We start from the raw sequence: 17,835 nt of genomic DNA on the forward strand, positions 1-17,835 counted from the left end.
GAGTCGGCGGGTGCACTGTAAAAGGATGGTGAGGGAGTACGTAGCCGATCGCACGACCGTCCTCCGTGACGCCTCTGCCCCTACAACTACTGGGTGTCGAAGCTGGACACGTGGCCTGAACTCGCGCTGTATGCCCTGGAGGTGCTTGCTTGTCCTGCGGCTAGCGTCTTGTCAGAGAGGGTGCTTAGTGCGGCTGGGGGAATCATCACAGATAAGCGTACCCGCCTGTCAACCGACAGTGCCGACAGGCTTACACTCATCAAGATGAACAAAGCCTGGATTTCCCCAGACTTCTCTTCTCCACCAGCGGACAGCAGCGATACCTAAACAATACGTAGGCTGCACCCGCGGATGGAAGCATTGTTCTCTATCACCATCAAAAACGTGGACCTTTTAGCTTCATCAATCTGTGTATAATATTCATCCTCCTCCTCCTGCTCCTCCTCCTGAAACCTGACGTAATCACGCCGAACGGGCAATTTTTCTTAGGCCCACAAGGCTCAGTCATATAATTTTTGTAAACAATTTTTATACGTTTCAATGCTCATTAAAGCGTTGAAACTTTCACCTGAACCAATTTTTATTTTAACTGGGCTGCCTCCAGGCCTAGTTACAAATTAAGCCACATTAACCAAAGCGATTAATGGGTTTCACCTGCCCTCTTGGTTGGGCATGGGCAATTTTTCTGACGTACATTAGTACTGTTGGTACACCAATTTTTTGGGGCCCTCGCCTACAGTGTAATCCAATTAATTTTTTGCCCACCTGCATTACAGCTGACGTTACCTCAGCTGTGCTGGGCACTGCAATGGGATATATTTATGTACCGCCGGTGACTTCCTGGCACCCACCCATGCTGTCGGTCCACACGGAGTTGTAACTGCATGTGTCCACTTCTAAAGAACCCCAGTCTGACTGGGGCATGCAGTGTGGGCCGAAGCCCACCTGCATTAAACATGACATTACCTCAGCTGTGCTGGGCACTGCAATGGGATATATTTATGTACCGCCGGTGGCTTCCTGGCACCCACCCATGCTGTCGGTCCACAGGGACTTCACAATAGGGAGTTGTACCTGCCTGTGTCCATGAATTAAAAACCCCGGTCAGGTTGAGGCATGCAGTGTGGGCCGAAGCCCACCTGCATTTAATCTGACGTTAGCGCTGCTGTCCAGGGCACAGCAATGGGATACATTTACGTACAGCCGGTGGGTTCCAGGGAGCCACCCATGCTGTGGGTGCACACGGAATTCCAATTGCGGAGTTGTACCTGCCTGTGACTATTTATAAAAAACCGCGGTCTGACTGGGGCTTGCAGACACCTTGACAGAATGAATAGTGTGTGGCACATAGGTTCCCCATTGCTATGCCCACGTGTGCAGCTCCTGATGGCGGTGGCACAGGATTATATTTCTCATTGCTTCTGTACAGCATTGTGGGCTATCGCCCCGCCCCTTTTAAAGAGGGTCGCTGCCTAGCCGTTCCAACCCTCTGCATTGTGTGCCTGCGGTTCCTCGTCATGGCAGACGCACTTATAAATAGACATGAGGGTGGTGTGGCATGAGGGCAGCTGAAGGCTCTCCCCTGCTACCTGGCCCTCGGAACTGCGCCTTCGGCCACTAGCGCTGTCGGATGGGAATTTTACCATCAGTTTGTCCGCCAGGGTCCTGTGGTATCACTCTCGAACCCCTTTCCTCTTCGGGTATGAGAGTGGAAAGGTTCTCCTTATACCGTGGGTCGAGCAGTGTGTACACCCAGTAATCCGCAGTGGCCAGAATGCATGTAACACGAAGGTCCCGAGAAAGGCATCCTAACATGAAGTCAGCCATGTGTGCCAGGGTACCTGTACGCAACACATGGCTGTCCTCACTAGGAAGATCACTTTCAGGATCCTCCTCCTCCTCAGGCCATACTCGCTGAAAGGATGACAGGCAAGCAGCATGGGTACCCTCAGCAGTGGGCCAAGCTGTCTCTTCCCCCTCATCCTCCTCATGCTCCTCCTCCTCCTCCTCAACGCGCTGAGATATAGACAGGAGGGTGCTCTGACTATCCAGCGACATACTGTCTTCCACCGCCTCTGTTTCCGAGCGCAAAGCATCTGCCTTTATGCTTTGCAGGGAACTTCTCAAGAGGCATAGCAGAGGAATGGTGACGCTAATGATTGCAGCATCGCCGCTCACCATCTGGGTAGACTCCTCAAAGTTTCCAAGGACCTGGCAGATGTCTGCCAACCAGGCCCACTCTTCTGTAAATAATTGAGGAGGCTGACTCCCACTGCGCCGCCCATGTTGGAGTTGGGATTCCACTATAGCTCTACGATGCTCATAGAGCCTGGCCAACATGTGGAGCGTAGAGTTCCACCGTGTGGGCACGTCGCACAGCAGTCGGTGCACTGGCAGATGAAACCGATGTTGCAGTCTGCGCAGGGTGGCAGCGTCCGTGTGGGACTTGCGGAAATGTGTGCAGAGCCGGCGCACCTTTCCGAGCAGGTCTTACAAGCGTGGGTAGCTTTTCAGAAAGCGCTGAACCACCAAATTAAAGATGTGGGCCAGGCATGGCACTTGCGTGAGGCTGCCGAGCTGCAGAGCCACCTCCAGGTTACGGCCGTTGTCACACACGACCATGCCCGGTTGGAGGCTCAGCGGCGCAAGCCAGCGGTCGGTCTGCTCTGTCAGACCCTGCAGCAGTTCGTGGGCCGTGTGCCTCTTATCTCCTAAGCTGAGTAGTTTCAGCACGGCCTGCTGACGCTTGCCCACCGCTGTGCTGCCGTGCCGCGCGACACCGACTGCTGGCGACGTGCTGCTGCTGACACATCTTGATTGCGAGACAGAGGTTGCGTAGGAGGAGGACGAGGAGGAGGAGGGTGGTTTAGTGGAGGAAGCATACACCGCCGCAGATACCAGCACCGAGCTGGGGCCCGCAATTCTGGGGGTGGGGAGGACGTGAGCGCTCCCAGGCTCTGACTCTGTCCCAGCCTCCACTAAATTCACCCAATGTGTCGTCAGGGAGATATAGTGGCCCTGCCCGCCTGTGCCTGTCCACGTGTCCGTTGTTAAGTGGACCTTGCCAGTAACCGCGTTGGTGAGGGCGCGTACAATGTTGCGGGAGACGTGGTCGTGCAGGGCTGGGACAGCACATCGGGAAAAGTAGTGGCGACTGGGAACTGAGTAGCGCGGGGCCGCCGCCATCATACTTTTGAAAGACTCCGTTTCCACAACCCTATACGGCAGCATCTCCAGGCTGATAAATTTGGCTATGTGCATGTTTAACGCTTGAGCGTGCGGGTGCGTGGCGGCATACTTGCGCTTGCGCTCCAACACACACTTGCGCTAGCGACGGCTGGACGGTGCGCTGACAGACATTGGTGGATAGGGCCGAGGACAGCGGAGGTGAGGGTGTGGGTGCAGGCCAGGAGACGGTAGTGCCTGTGCCCTGAGAGGGGGGTTGGATCTCAGTGGCAGGTTGGGGCACAGGGGGAGAGGCAGCGGTGCAAACCGGAGGCGGTGAGCGGCCTTCGTCCCACCTTGTGGGGTGCTTGGCCATCATATGTCTGCGCATGCTGGTGGTGGTGAGGCTGGTGGTGGTGGCTCCCCGGCTGATCTTGGCGCGACAAAGGTTGCACACCACTGTTCGTCGGTCGTCTGCACTCTCAGTGAAAAGCTGCCAGACCTTTGAGCACCTCGGCCTCTGCAGGGTGGCATGGCGCGAGTGGGCGCTTTGGGAAACAGTTGGTGAATTATTCGGTCTGGCCCTGCCTCTACCCCTGGCCACCGCACTGCCTCTTGCAACCTGCCCTGCTGCTGCCCTTGCCTCCCCCTCTGAAGACCTGTCCTCAGTAGGCGTAGCAAACCAGGTGGGGTCAGTCACCTCATCGTCCTGCTGCTCTTCCTCCGAATCCTCTGTGCGCTCCTCCCTCAGACTTACTGCCCTTACTACTACCTCACTGATAGACAACTGTGTCTCATCTTCATCGTCCTCCTCACCCACTGAAAGGTCTTGAGACAGTTGCCGGAAGTCCCCAGCCTCATCCCCCAGACCCCGGGAACTTTCCAAAGGTTGGGCATCAGTCACGATAATCTCCTCTTGTGGGAGAGGAACCATTGCTGCCCAATCTGAGCAGGGGCCCCGAGAACAGTTCCTGGGAGTCTGCCCGCTCCTCAGAATGTGTCATTGTAATGGAGTGAGGAGGCTGGGAGGAAGGAGGAGCAGCAGCCAGAGGATTCAGAGTTGCAGCAGTGGACGGCGCAGAACTCTGGGTGGACGATAGATTGCTGGATGCACTTTCTGCCATCCACGACAGGACCCATTAATTGTGCGATGAATGTGGGGATGCCAGAAACGTGCCTCTCTCCTAATCCCGCAGCAGTCGGCTGCGATACACCTGGATCAGGAGCTCGGCCGGTGCCCACACCCTGACTTGGGCCTCCGCGTCCTCGTCCCGTCCACGTCCTCTAGGCCTACCTCTACCCCTCAGCATGGTGTATTACCAGTAGTGCAGAAACAGAACATTGTAATTAAATGTGCCGCTTATTGGCCTGTGGTTGGAGGCTGACTTCGCTTACGGAAGTCACAGCAGAGCCAGGAAAGAATTTTGCGCAAGCCTGCTGTAACACTTAGCTGGCTGCGTATGAATTAGGAGGACAACTACACCCAGCATAGACCCAGTACACTGAGGACAGTCACAGGCAGCCCAAATAGATTTTTTTCCCCAAATGTTTTTGGAAAGGCCCACTGCCTATATTCAATAAATTTATGTCTTCTGTCCCTGCCTCACAATATATGTCTTCTGTCCCTGCCTCACAATATATGTCTTCTGTCCCTGCCTCACCACCACTACTGGCCCTGGACTATGTATAATTACTGCAGGGCGCAATGCTCTGCAGGGCCGATATACAAAAAAAAAAAAAAATGGGCAACACTGCAAAAAGCAGCCTCCACAGTACTGCACACGGTTAGATGTGGCCCTAAGAAGGACCGTTGGGGTTCTTGAAGCCAAAAATACTCCTAACACTCTCCCTATAGCAGCTCCGGCACCAACAGCACTTTCCCTCCTCTATGTCACAACGCATCTGTGGCGAGCCGCAGGAGGGGCTGATTTTTATACTCGGGTGACACCTGATCTCGCCAGCCACTCACTGCAGGGGGGTGGTATAGGGCTTGAACATCGCAGGGGGAAGTTGTTATGCCTTCCCTGTCTTTCTATTGGCCAGAAAAGCGCGCTAACGTCTCAGAGATGAAAGTGAAAGTAACTCGAACATCGCGTGGTACTCGTCACGAGTAACGAGCATCTCGAACACGCTAATACTCGAACGAGTATCAAGTTCGGACGAGTACGTTCGCTCATCTCTACTATCTTTCTCTCTCATATCTATCTATCTCATATCTATCTATCTATTTCATAGCTATCTATTTATCTCATATCTATCTATCTATCTATCTCATATCTATCTATCTATCTCATATCTATCTATCTATTTCATAGCTATCTATTTATCTATCTTATCTATCTAATCTGTCTATATTATCTATCTTATCTATGGTAATATATCTCACATCTGCCCATTCGCCTGCTCCCTGTCTAAGTAAATGAGAACAATGGGCGCTCATCTGTTGAGGAAAGGGGTCACCAAACAGCGGCTGTAATGGTTCATGAGTCCAGTAACCACAGGGCTGCGAGAAGCTCTGCTTTTTAATTAGTGATGACCCTTAGCAAGGCTAATGACTGTAGAAGACACATGTAATAAGCTGCCTGACAGCCTGAGAACTGGCACATTCCCACATCTCCAAACATCTTCCCGGAGATTAAAACTAGCGTTAACAGTATAAACTGTATGGGAGTAGAAGTTTACATAAAGCATTAGCACGGACATGAAGTTACTGTATACGTATGTGGTACGCAGCAGGCCTGGACAATGTGATACCACATGTCACTATTAGCTGGACTGTAAGGCTGTGATCACACTATACTTGTATCATTACTGCATCTGGACTGCAAGATACTCCATCGACCCCTTTACACATGACGGATGCTTATGATATCCACTGGGCATGTATACGCTATGGATGATGTATACCAACGTAAAGTACACCATTGCATACGTTGACATCCATTAAATATATACGTCAACGCTATATTGCATTGTCCTATACTATCCTATATCAGATTGTGCAACACACACACAGCACATCACACACACAGCTCTACTACATGCATCCTAATTCACACACATCACACACAACTGTGGTACATCCATGCTGATTTCCAGACATCACCAGCACAGCAGACTCCTGGATACAGTGATCAGCCCCTGGTCATGTAATCCCTGACTCCACCCACACAGGTGATCACATGATGGTGACATCATCACAAGTCCTGTTGGCTGCTGTTGGCTTATCCAGTATACAGTACTTTCTACCAAACTGCACAATGGCTCCTCCCACAGCAGTGACATTACTGCAGGTCCTTCAGCCGACCGCATCTCTTTTACCAAACTGCAAAATGGTTCCTCCCACAGCAGTGACGTCACCGCAGGTCCTTCAGCCCACTGGATCTCTATGGTGGAGGTAGGTCGGTGTCTTCTGTCAGAACCAATGAGTTGTTGAGATAATAACGGCTTAGTTGTGTTCTCATTTTGTTATTTTTGTCCTCCCCTTCTAAGAGCCCTAACTGTGTTGTTCTTCTGTCGGTCAGGCTCTGTGTTTTATGTAGGACCTGCGATGACATCACCAAGGGCGGAGCAATGACGTCACCAGGGGCGGAACATGAGAAGCACCCACACACAAACAGATACTCACGGTCAAGTGGTCGAAAGTAGTTTGAGGATTATTCACTTTGTGCTGTATACTTACTGTATACATCTGTACCTATTTGTGGTTAAGTGACATTCCTCACGTTTCTGCGCCTGTCCTTTTCGCTCAGTTCCGGACTCATTACAGAGTGCGAATACGTCCACATGGTTTACTTTCCACAGCAAAAAATTTGGTGACAAAATCTACATGTCTTACATGCAAATTTTTCTGCGGATTTCTTGTGGATTTCAGCCTGGGTAAATCTACAGTCTGCAGCACTAGTTGTCTCGGTTAAAAAAAATGAAATGTAACGGAAAGGAAGCAAACAGACAACACTTTTTTTTGAGAACCCACTGAAAGCAATGAGGCAAGAATGGGTTTTCTACTCCAAAAACAGAACAGAAAGAAGGAATTGTGGTGAAAGCCCCAACGCAGATGTGAATGCAGCCTAAGATATACTATAGCACTGAATAGTATAATATAGTGTAGAACGCAGAATATTCATGGTATAATATGATAGGCATAATATGGGCAGAATGGTGTAATATATAAGGCTGGGTTCACACAGGGCGGATTTGCTGCAAAAATTCCATCCGGAATTTTGTCGCAGCAAATCCGCCTGCAGCCGCTAATCCCGGAATAAGCCAGCCATATTAGCCAGCCTCCACACGGGATGGTGAATCCGTCGCGGCAAAGCCGGCATAAGCCTGCGTTGCGACACAGATTCGCTGGCCGCAGAATGTCCATTCTTTTTTTTTTCGCACTGCGGCCGCGCTCTCCTCTATGGGAGTGCTAGCTGCAATGGAAAAGCGTGCGGCCAAGCCGCTTCAAAACATGCGGTTAAATGCTGCGGGTTTTGAAGCAGCGCTTTCCAAGGAAATCTCGCGGTTTTTCGCTGCGGCCAAACCGCAAGATTTCCGCTGGGAATACGCCGTGTGTGAACCCAGCCTTACAGTTTACTATGGTATAGAATAACAATATGGAGCAGTATAGTATGACACTATAGGACAATATAGCATGGCATATTATGTAATACTGCCCACTATGTATAAGGGATAGTATTATATGATACAGTATAATATTACATAGAATAGCATAATACAGTATACTACAGTACACCATACAATGGTATCATACAATATAGTACAATATAGCATGGTTATGATTAGAGATGAGCGAACGTACTCGTCCGAGCTTGATACTCGTTCGAGTATTAGCGTGTTCGAGATGCTCGTTACTCGTGACGAGTACCACGCGATGTTCGAGTTACTTTCACTTTCATCTCTGAGACGTTAGCGCGCTTTTCTGGCCAATAGAAAGACAGGGAAGGCATTACAACTTCCCCCTGCGACGTTGAAGCCCTATACCACCCCCCTGCAGTGAGTGGCTGGTGAGATCAGGTGTCACCCGAGCATAAAAATCGGCCCCCCCCGCAGCTCGCCACAGATGCGTTCTGACATAGTTTAGGGAAAGTGCTGTCTTGGTGGAGTTGCTATAGGGAGAGCGTTAGGAGTATTTTAGGCTTCAAGAACCCCAACGGTCCTTCTTAGGGCCACATCTAACCGTGTGCAGTACTGTGGAGGCTGCTTTTTGCAGTGTTGGACTTTTTTTTTTTTTGTATATCGGCCGTGCAGAGCATTGCACCCTGCAGTAATACTCCAGGCCAGAAGTGGTGGTTAGGCAGGGACAGAAGACATATATTGTGAGGCAGGGACAGAACACATATATTGTGAGGCAGGGACAGAAGACATATTTATTGAATATAGGCAGTGGGCCTTTGCAAAAACATTTGGGGAAAAAAATCTATTTGGGCTGCCTGTGACTGTCCTCAGTGTTCTGGGTCTGTGCTGGGTGTAGTAGTCCTCCTAATTCATACGCAGCCAGCTAAGTGTTACAGCAGGCTTGCGCAAAATTATTTCCTGGCTCTGTGTTGGCTGTTAAATCACCGCTGTATTCCAGTCCACAGTGCAACAGTCTGCAGTTATTTGACATACTCCAGGGCCAGTAGCGGTGACGCAGAGAGAGAAGAGATATATTTATTGAATATAGGCAGTGGGCCTTTGCAAAAACATTTGGGGAAAAAAAAATTTTGGGGCTGCCTGTGACTGTCCTCAGTGTTCTGGGTCTCTGCTGGGTGTAGTAGTCCTCCTAATTCATACGCAGCCAGCTAAGTGTTACAGCAGGCTTGCGCAAAATTCTTTCCTGGCTCTGCTATGCGTTCCGTAAGCGAAGTCAGCCTCCAACCACAGGCCAATAAGCGGCACATGTAATTACAGCGTTCTGTTTCTGCACTACTGGTAATACACCATGCTGAGGGGTAGGGGTAAGCCTATAGGACGTGGACGCGGGCGAGGACGCGGAGGCCCAAGTCAGGGTGTGGGCACAGGCCGAGCCAGTGCGGTGGCCAGGGGTAGAGGCAGGGCCAGACCGAATAATCCACCAACTGTTTCCCAAAGCGCCCCCTCGCGCCATGCCACCCTGCAGAGGACAAGGTGCTCAAAAGTGTGGCAGTTTTTCACAGAGACGCCTGACGACCGAGGAACAGTGGTGTGCAACCTTTGTCGTGCCAAGATCAGCTGGGGAGCCACCACCACCAGCATGCGCAGGCATATGATGGCCAAGCACCCCACAAGGTGGGACGAAGGCCGTTCACCGCCTCCGGTTTGCACCACTGTCTCTCCCCCTGTGCCCCAACCTGCCACTGAGATCCAACCCCCCTCTGAGGACACAGGCACTACCGTCTCCTGGCCTGCACCCACACCCTCACCTCCGCTGTCCTCAGCCCCATCCAGCAATGTCTCTCAGCGCAGCATCCAGACGTCGCTAGCGCCACTGTTTGAGTGCAAGCGCAAGTCTCGCAATCAAGATGTGTCAGCAGCAGCACGTCGCCAGCAGTCGGTGTCGCGCGGCACGGCAGCACAGCGGTGGGCAAGCGTCAGCAGGCCGTGCTGAAACTACTCAGCTTAGGAGAGAAGAGGCACACGGCCCACGAACTGCTGCAGGGTCTGACAGAGCAGACCGACCGCTGGCTTGCGCCGCTGAGCCTCCAACCGCGCATGGTCGTGTGTGACAACGGCCGTAATCTGGGGGAGACTCTGCAGCTTGGTAGCCTCACGCACGTGCCATGCCTGGCCCATGTCTTTAATTTGGTGGTTCAGCGCTTTCTGAAAAGCTACACACACTTGTCATACCTGCTCGGAAAGGTGCGCCGGGTCAGCGCACATTTCCGCAACTCCAAGACGGACGCTGCCACCCTGCGGACCCTGCAACATCGGTTTCATCTGCCAGTGCACCGATTGCTGTGCGACGTGCCCACACAGTGGAACTCTACGCTCCACATGTTGGCCAGGCTCAATGAGCAGCGTAGAGCTATTGCGGAATACTAACTCCAACATGGGCGGCGTAGTGGGAGTCAGCCTCCTCAATTATTTACAGAAGAGTGGGCCTGGTTGGCAGATATCTGCCAGGTCCTTGGAAACTTTGAGGAGTCTACCCAGATGCTGAGCGGGGATGCTGCAATCATTAGCGTCACCATTCCTCTGCTATGCCTCTTGAGAAGTTCCCTGCAAAGCATAAAGGCAGATGCTTTGCACTCGGAAATGGAGGCGGGGGAAGACAGTATGTCGCTGGATAGTCAGAGCACCCTCATGTCTATATCTCAGCGCGTTGAGGAGGAGGAGGAGGGGGAGGAGCATGAGGAGGAGGGGGAAGAGACAGCTTGGCCCACTGCTGAGGGTACACATGCTGCTTGCCTGTCATCCTTTCAGCGTGTATGGCCAGAGGAGGAGGAGGAGGAGGAGGAGGATCCTGAAAGTGATCTTCCTAGGAGGACAGCCATGTGTTGCGTACAGGTACCCTAGCACACATGGCTGACTTCATGTTAGGATGCCCTTCTCGTGACCCTCGCGTTACACGCATTCTGGCCACTACGGATTACTGGGTGTACACACTGCTCGACCCACGGTATAAGGAGAACCTTTCCACTCTCATTCCCGAAGAGGAAAGGGGTTCGAGAATGATGCTATACCACAGGGCGCTGGTGGACAAACTGATGGTAAACTTCCCATCCGACAGCGCTAGTGGCCGAAGGCGCAGTTCTGAGGGCCAGGTAGCAGGGGAGGCGCAGAGATCAGGCAGCATGTACAGCACAGGCAGGGGACCATTATCCAAGGCCTTTGCCAGCTTTCTGGCTCCCCAGCAAGACTGTGTCACCGGTCCCCAGTCAAGGCTGAGTTGGTGGGAGCACTGTAAAAGGATGGTGAGGGAGTACGTAGCCGATCGCACGACCGTCCTCGGTGACGCCCCTGCCCCCTACAACTACTGGGTGTCGAAGCTGGACACGTGGCCTGAACTCGCGCTGTATGCCCTGGAGGTGCTTGCTTGTCCTGCGGCTAGCGTCTTGTCAGAGAGTGTGTTTGGTGTGGCTGGGGGAATCATCACGGATAAGCGTACCCACCTGTCAACCGACAGTGCCGACAGGCTTACACTCATCAAGATGAACAAAGCCTGGATTTCCCCAGACTTCTCTTCTCCACCAGCGGACAGCAGCGATACCTAAGCAATACGTAGGCTGCACCCGCGGATGGAAGCATCGTTCTCTATCACCATCAAAAACGGGGACCTTTTTGCTTCATCAATCTGTGTATAATATTCCTCCTCCTCCTGCTCCTCCTCCTGAAACCTCACATAATCACGCCGAACGGGCAATTTTTCTTAGGCCCACAAGGCTCACTCATATAATTTTTGTAAACAATTTTTATACGTTTCAATGCTCATTAAAGCGTTGAAACTTTCACCTCAACCAATTTTTATTTTAACTGGGCTGCCTCCAGGCCTAGTTACCAATTAAGCCACATTAACCAAAGCGATTAATGGGTTTCACCTGCCCTCTTGGTTGGGCATGGGCAATTTTTCTGAGGTACATTAGTACTGTTGGTACACCAATTTTTGGGGGACCTCGCCTACAGTGTAATCAAATTAATTTTTAGCCCACCTGCATTACAGCTGACGTTACATCAGCTGTGTTGGGCACTGCAATGGGATATATTTATGTACCGCCGGTGGGTTCCAGGGAGCCACCCATGCCGTGGGTCCACAGGGAGTTGTAACTGCATGTGTCCACTTCTAAAGAACCCCAGTCTGACTGGGGCATGCAGTGTGGGCCGAAGCCCACCTGCATTAAACATGACATTACCTCAGCTGTGTTGGGCACTGCAATGGGATATATTTATGTACCGCCGGTGGCTTCCTGGCACCCACCCATGCTGTCGGTCCACACGGAGTTCTAACTGCATGTGTCCACTTCTAAAGAACCCCAGTCTGACTGGGGCATGCAGTGTGGGCCGAAGCCCACCTGCATTAAGCACGACATTACCTCAGCTGTGATGGGCAATGCAATGGGATATATTTATGTACCGCCGGTGGGTTCCAGGGAGCCACCCATGCTGTGGGTGCACACGGAATTCCCATTGCGGAGTTGTACCTGCCTGTGACTATTTATAAAAAACCGCGGTCTGACTGGGGCATGCAGACACCTTGACAGAATGAATAGTGTTTGGCACATAGGTTCCCCATTGCTATGCCCACGTGTGCAGCTCCTGATGGCGGTGGCACAGGATTATATTTCTCATTGCTTCTGTACAGCATTGTGGGCTATCGCCCCGCCCCTTTTAAAGAGGGTCGCTGCCTAGCCGTGCCAACCCTCTGCAGTGTGTGCCTGCGGTTACTCTGGCAGACGCACTTATAAATAGACATGAGGCCAGCGTGTGGCATGAGTGCAGCTGAAGGCTGGGCAGGGACAGTTTGGTGTGCGCTATGGACACTGGGTCGTGCGCGGGGGGGGGGGGGGTTGGGCAGCATGTAACCCAGGAGAAGTGGCAGCGGAGTGTCATGCAGGCAGTGATTGTGCTTTGTTGGAGGTAGTGTGGTGCTTAGCTAAGGTATGCATTGCTAATGAGGGCTTTTCAGAAGTCAAAATTGTTGGGAGGGGGGGGCCCACTCTTGCCGCTATTGTGGCTTAATAGTGGGACCTGGGAACTTGAGATGCAGCCCAACATGTAGCCCCTCGCCTGCCCTATCCGTTGCTGTGTCGTTCCCATCACTTTCTTGAATTGCCCCGATTTTCACAAATGAAAACCTTAGCGAGCATCGGCGATATACAAAAATGCTCGGGTCGCCCATTGACTTCAATGGGGTTCGTTACTCGAAACGAACCCTCGAGCATCGCGATAATTTCGTCCCGAGTAACGAGCACCCAAGCATTTAGGTGCTCTCTCATCTCTAGTTATGATCTAGAATATAGTATAGTATAGTATGGTATATCATAATACAGTACAGTGCAGCATGCTGCAGTAAAGTATAGTACCGTATAGCATGGTATGGCACAGTACACTATATTACCCTACTGCATAGTTCAATAAATTACAGTATAGCATGATATAGTAAATTATGGTACAGTATAGTACTGTATAGCAAAGCAAAATATTCAAGAAGGCAGTTTAGTACACTATACTTAGTAATACAGTAGTACATAGGGACAGTATTGCAGTAATTACATTCTTGTATAGTACATAGAGGCAGTATTACAGTAGTTATAATTTTGTACACCATGGCAGTATTATATTGGATGTAGCCTTCTATATAGGGACAGTGCTATATTAGTAATATTCTTGTATATAGGACAGTATTATACAATATCCTACCAAAACTAATTAGACACCTGAGTAAGAATAAAAAGTAGTATTTATTTCCATATGCTAATACTTAGTGGGGCTCCTTTGGCCCTAATGACATCAGGTACTCTCTGTTACATACTTTTTACTAACTTCTGACACACTTCAGCTGGTATTTCCCTACATTAACTTTGCAAACGTCAGACCGAGGGCATGTCACGTAAAACATCTCAAGACCATAATGGAGCCTCCACCGTACTTAACCTCTGGCACAGCACACTCAGGCAAAAGGCGTTCCCCAGACTTCCTCCACACCCAGGTACATCCATCTGATATGAAGATGGAGTAGTGTGATTCATCACTCCATAGAATGTTCTTCCATTACTCACTTGTCAAATGATCATTTGTATCTCCTTGCATCATTGTAGATAGGTCGATGCATCTTCTTTGAAAGAACTCACCTGACATTTGCAGGATGAATGGAGGGAAAAATCCATCTGAAATGTATGAGACGTTAGTAGACAGTATACCACAGAGGGTATCCAATGTTATGTGGGCCAAAGGAGACCCCACTAAGTATTTTATGAGTAGTAGTTATATTCTTGTACATAGGGGGCAGTATTATAGTAGTTATATTCTTGTACATAGGGGGCAGTATTATACTAGTTATATTCTTGTAAATAGGGGGCAGTATTATACTAGTTATATTCTTGTAAATAGGGGGCAGTATTATACTAGTTATATTCTTGTAAATAGGGGGCAGTATTATAGTAGTTATATTCTTGTACATAGGGGGCAGTATTATAGTAGTTATATTCCTGTACATAAGGGGGCAGTATTATAGTAGTTATACTCTTGTACATAGGAGCAGTATTATAGTAGTTATATCCTTTTACATAGGGGGCAGTATTACAGTAGTTATATCCTTGTACATAGGGGGCAGTATTATAGTAGTTATATCCTTGTACATAGGGAGCAGTATTATAATAGTTACATTCTTGTATATAGGAGGCAGTATTATAGTAGTTATATTCTTGTACATAGGGGCCAGTATTATAGCAGTTATATTCTTGTACATAGGGGGCAGTATTATAGTAGTTATATTCTTGTACATAGGGGGCAGTATTATAGTAGTTATATTCTTGTACATAGGTAGCAGTATTATAGTAGTTACATTCTTGTACATAGGGGCAGTATTATAGTAGTTACATTCTTGTACATACATCACAGAAGGGGGAAATTTAAAATTTAAAACAATCACAGAAAATGTCTGTTACTTACTGACTGAGGAGTGCATATAGATGCATCCTCCTCTCACCATGCAGGTAGCTAACTACCAAATGGAGGAGCTAATAACACCTGTGCAGGACACCGATAATAACACCCACTCACACTGCCTCCTAATAAGGAGGGGGGTGGATGCTTGGTGTACACTCCCACACATAGTGGATACAGGGTGCCAGACCATTCTGATATATGTAGTTCACCATGCAGACCAGCAACCTATTAATGACGCCATGATAATTCGGCGGGTTGCCCTGCATATCCATCAGTGATCCACATTGGTACTGCCACCCTGGGCTTCCCCTGGAGTCTTAATGCCACACTGCATGTGAATGATAGATAATAAATGCAAGGCATTGGTTGGATGTTGGCCAAGATACATGAGCCCACTAACCACTTCACGGTTCCTTGCGTTGTAGTGGGTCCCTACACTAATATAAATGCATCACAGAAAGGGGAAATTAAAAATTAAAAACAATCACAGAAAATGTCTGTTACTTACTGACTGAGGAGTGCATATAGATGCATCCTCCTCTCACCATGCAGGTAGCTGACTACCAAATGGAGGAGCCAATAACATGTTATTGGCTCCTCCAATTTTCTGTGATTGACATTCTTGCATATAGGGGCAGCATTATACTAGTTATATTCCTGTACATAGGGGGCAGTATTATAGTAGTCATATTCTTGCACATAGAGGGCAGTATTATAGTAATTATGTTCTTGTACATAGGGGGCAGTATTATAGTAGTTATATTCTTGTACATAGGGGACAGTATTATAGTAGTTATATTCCTGTACATAGGAGCAGTATTACAGTAGTTATATTCTTGTACATAGGGGGCAGTATTATAGTAATTATATTCTTGTACATAGGGGGCAGTATTATAGTAGTTATATTCTTGTACATAGGGGGCAGTATTATAGTAGTTATATTCTTGTACATGGGGGACAGTATTATAGTAGTTATATTCTTGTACATAGGGGGCAGTATTATAGTAGTTATATTCTTGTACATAGGGGGCAGTATTATAGTAGTTATATTCTTGAACATGGGGGACAGTATTATAGTAGTTATATTCTTGTACATAGGAGCAGTATTATAGTAGTTATATTCTTGTACATAGGGGACAGTACTATAGTAGTTATATTCTTGTGCACAGGGGGCAGTATTATAGTAGTTACATTCTTGTACATAGGAGGTAGTATTACAGTAGTTATATTCCTGTACATAGGGGGCAGTGTTATAGTAGTTATATTCTTGTACATAGGGGGCAGTTTTATAGTAATTATATTCTTGTAGATAGGGGGTAGTATTATAGTAGTTATATTCTTGTACATGGGGGACAGTATTATAGTAGTTATATTCTTGTACATAGGAGCAGTATTATAGTAGTTATATTCTTGTACATGGGGGACAGTATTATAGTAGTTATATTCCTGCACATAGGGGGCAGTATTATAGTAATTATATTCTTGTACATAGGGGGCAGTATTATAGTAGTTATATTCTTCTGCACAGGGGGAAGTATTATAGTAGTTACATTCTTGTACATAGGAGGTAGTATTACAGTAGTTATATTCCTATACATAAGGGGCAGTGTTATAGTAGTTATGTTCTTGTACATAGGGGGCAGTATTATAGTATTCATATTCTTGTACATAGGGACAGTATTATAGTAGTTATATTCTTGTACATAGGGGGCAGTATTATTGTAGTTATATTCTTGTACATAGGGGGCAGTATTATAGTATTCATATTCTTGTACATAGGGACAGTATTATAGTAGTTATATTCTTGTACATAGGGGGCAGTTTTATAGTAATTATATTCTTGTAGATAGGGGGTAGTATTATAGTAGTTATATTCTTGTACATGGGGGACAGTATTATAGTAGTTATATTCTTGTACATAGGAGCAGTATTATAGTAGTTATATTCTTGTACATAGGGGACAGTACTATAGTAGTTATATTCTTGTGCACAGGGGGCAGTATTATAGTAGTTACATTCTTGTACATGGGATGTAGTATTACAGTAGTTATATTCCTGTACATAGGGAGCAGTGTTATAGTAGTTATATTCTTGTACATAGGGGGCAGTATTATAGTATTCATATTCTTGTACATAGGGACAGTATTATAGTAGTTATATTCTTGTACATAGGGGGCAGTGTTATACTAATTATATTCTTGTACAAAGCGGGCAGTATTATAGTAGTTATATTCCTGCACATAGGGGGCAGTATTATAGTAGTTATATTCTTGTACATAGGGGGCACTATTATAGTAGTTATATTCTTGTACATAGGGGGCAGTATTATAGTAGTTATATTCTTGTACATAGGAGGCAGTATTATAGTAGTTATATTCTTGTACATAGGGGGCAGTATTATAGTATTCATATTCTTGTACATAGGAACAGTATTATAGTAGTTATATTCTTGTACATAGGGGGCAGTATTATAGTAGCTATATTCTTGTACATAGGAGGCAGTATTACAGTAGTTATATTCTTGTACATGGGGGCAGTATTATATTAGCTAGATTCTGGTACACAGAGGAGCAGTATTATAGTAGTTATATTCTTGTACATAGAAGGCAGTATTATAGTAGTTGTATTCTTGTACATAGGGAGCAGTATTATAGTAGTTATATTCTTGTACATAGGGGGCAGTATTATAGTAATTATATTCTTGTACATAGGCGCAGTATTATAGTAGTTATATTCCTGTACATAGGGGGCAGTATTATAGTAGTTATATTCTTGTACATAGGGGGCAGTATTATAGTAGTTATATTCTTGTACATAGAGGGCAGTATTATAGTAATTATATTCTTGTACATAGGGGGCAGTATTATAGTAGTTATATTCTTATACATAGAGGGCAGTATTATAGTAATTATATTCTTGTACATAGGGGGCAGTATTATAGTAGTTATATTCTTGTACATAGGGGGCAGTAATATAGCAGTTATATTCTTGTACATAGAGGGCAGTATTATAGTAATTATAATCTTGTACATAGGGGGCAGTATTATAGTAGTTATATTCTTGTACATAGGAGGCAGTATTATAGTAGTTATATTCTTG

The sequence above is a fragment of the Eleutherodactylus coqui genome, chromosome 12 (genome assembly GCF_035609145.1).
Source record: "Eleutherodactylus coqui strain aEleCoq1 chromosome 12, aEleCoq1.hap1, whole genome shotgun sequence".
Classification (NCBI taxonomy): Eukaryota; Metazoa; Chordata; class Amphibia; order Anura; family Eleutherodactylidae; genus Eleutherodactylus; species Eleutherodactylus coqui.